Consider the following 2893-nt stretch of genomic DNA (forward strand, 5'->3'; position numbering starts at 1 on the left):
CACAACCGGTCTACTAAAACAAAGACTTAGACCTTGTTAAGTTAACTTATACATTTAAACATGCAATTAACATCCATTAAATGTAAAACATAACAACATTATGACAAAAATAATCTGTTTTATTCCATGGAAAATAAAATAAGCGTTTTACAGTATTCAATCACTCGAAACGTGATTTCTAGTATACAAACTCTAACAGTAGCCACCCGAAATTTGAGAACCTTGGGTTTTTGAGGGGGCGTGAATTCCGTATCGGGATGAGGGAATGGTGTTGGGTTGAACCATTCGTGATTCCATCCGCGAGAGTCGGAGGGGTGATCGCCGGAGCCGGATATTTTTTTTGCAAAAGTGAAAGATTGAGAATTGATGAAAGAATTTAGATAAGAATTGTATAGTGTGGTGTGAAATTTTTTGTGTGGAAATTGAGGTATTTATAGATGAAAAATGTAAATTTTGGGGGAAAAATGTAAATTTTGGGGGAAAAATGAAAAATAAAGTAAAAGTGGAAAGAAAACGGATATAATTTATTGTAAAGTGGGATAATATTTTTTTAATTTAAAAACGATTTTTAAATTAAATTTCAATTTAAAAAAAAATAGAAAAAGCCAACGGCATTGCCGTTGGCCAATAGAATGCTTCCACGTCGCCCTGCTCAGCGGCACGGACATGCTCGCTATATCGAGCAGCACCGTGCCATCGACGCGAGCACAGCGGCGGACACGGGTATGTCGCGCCGTCGGCACGGTCGCCGTCCGCCCAATTAAGCAGGGATGGGATGCTCTTAGCTCTTTTTCCTTCTGAACCATCTAAGGTGCCTGAAACTCCATAGGAGATAAGGAATGCAGTGTACTAAAAAATTCTTTGGTAACCCATATTTCAACCTCATACATCTTGCTCATTCAAGATAACAATCCAAAATATAAGGGTGTAACAAAAGTCACTCACTCACACCGGATTATGAAGTTAGGATAGCCCACACGTTCATCCTCATTAGCATGTTCACAATCGAGGCATTGACATAGTACATCATAAAATATGATGGGATTGCAAAAAGCATAAAGAAATGATTGAATTAGGTTAAGAACAAACTAATTAGCTAACCTAAATCATTTCTTGGTACACATAGTGAAGAGAATCTAGGTTTCTTGCAGCCTAATAAAATAAAGGAAATCCAACCAAACATATACTACTCCATATAACAATATTTGACAAAATAAACAAATAATTACAATAAAAACGCAAGAAAAATTCCATGCGTTAAATCTAATTATATTACATTTCATCTAGATCTTCAAGAATATCAAATATGTTTGAGCCGATGCCTTCGATCATGAGCGACGAAACAAAACTGTCTTCGTCCGACCCAACCATTGTCGGATCAAACTCTTCCTGCTCAGTCACTTCGCCACTAAACTGCCCCGATTTTGTCGCTTCCTCCTCCACTGCTGCAATAGCATTGTGCGCTTTCACGGCCTCTCCTCGGCCGTAGGCCACGTGAGAGTCTTGGCCGGTGAGTTCTTGCACGAGTGCCCGGAATTCCAAGGCACTGGTCTCGAACTTGATAGGGTTTGTGATGTACACAACCTTTAGTGGCTGTTTTCTCTTGATTTTGTATGCCTTTTTGGGGATTTTTTCCATTTTATTGTTGAATATTGGAGAGGTGAGAGGAAGTTGGATTTGGATGATATATAGTAGTTTGGATCTGAAACTATTGAAGGAGAAAGTGATGTCTGAAGAAGAGGCAAGTTGTCTATCTTCATTTATTTATTTATTTTTCCATTTTCCTTTCTTTTTTCTAGTTTATTGAAATGGAAGGACCACAAATTTCATTTGCCTTGCGCCGCCGCTTCTTTAGATATTTAGTTATTATGTTGAGTACTAGTGAAGTAAAATAAATTTGTATAAATATAGTTTTGTTTTATTTTATTTTATGTACTAGTTTTAAAAAAATAATATTATAATAAATAATTAACGTAAATAAAGAGTACAGTACGAGAGAGAATGAAACCTAAAAAATTCTTATTTACTACTTTCGTCCTTGAAAGTTTATCCCATTTTTCTATTTTAGTCCGTCCCCTAAAGTTCGTCCCATTTCACTTTTTACCATTTTTGGTATTGAATACCATATTCCACTAACTAATTCCTACTCACATTTTATTATAAAACTAATATATAAAAGTAGGACCCACATTACAGTAACTATACCAACTCACTTTCCATTACATTTCTTAAAACACGTGCCGGGTCAAAGTGGGACAATATTTTGGGGACGGAGGTAGTACTTTTCTTTTTTACTTTTAACTATTTATTATTTCTTCTGTTCATAATTTATGTCACACTTTCCTTTTTTTATTTATTCCACCAAAAGTGACATTTTCTTTTTTAGAAAAAGCTTCATCTCACATTAATATAAATATATACTATTATTTTATCACTCCAGCTAATATATAAAACAACATCTTTTAAAATCTTGTATCATCCCCCAAATATACCATCTATTATGACATGGAAAAAATATCAATTTTCTAACGCGAGTAAAAAAAATGGAAATAATTGTGCTACTTCAAATGGATTGCGTAGCAAGTCTAAACTCATTTTTGACATAAATAATTACTCCCTCCGTCTCACATAATTTTACTCACTTTGACCGGGTACGGGTCTTAAGAAATTTAATGGAAAGTGAGTTGAAAAAATTGGTGTGATGTGGGTCCTACTTTTAAAGTATTAGTTTTATAATAAAATGTGAGTAGGAATGAGTTAGTGGAATATGAGGTCCACTACCAAAAATGGTAAAAGTGAAGTGTGTAAAATTATGTGGGACGACCCAAAATGGAATACTGGATAAAATTATGTGGGACGGAGAGAGTAATTGTCTTTGCATGCTCAGTAAAAA

The sequence above is a fragment of the Salvia hispanica genome, chromosome 6 (assembly GCF_023119035.1).
Source record: "Salvia hispanica cultivar TCC Black 2014 chromosome 6, UniMelb_Shisp_WGS_1.0, whole genome shotgun sequence".
Lineage (NCBI taxonomy): Eukaryota > Viridiplantae > Streptophyta > Magnoliopsida > Lamiales > Lamiaceae > Salvia > Salvia hispanica.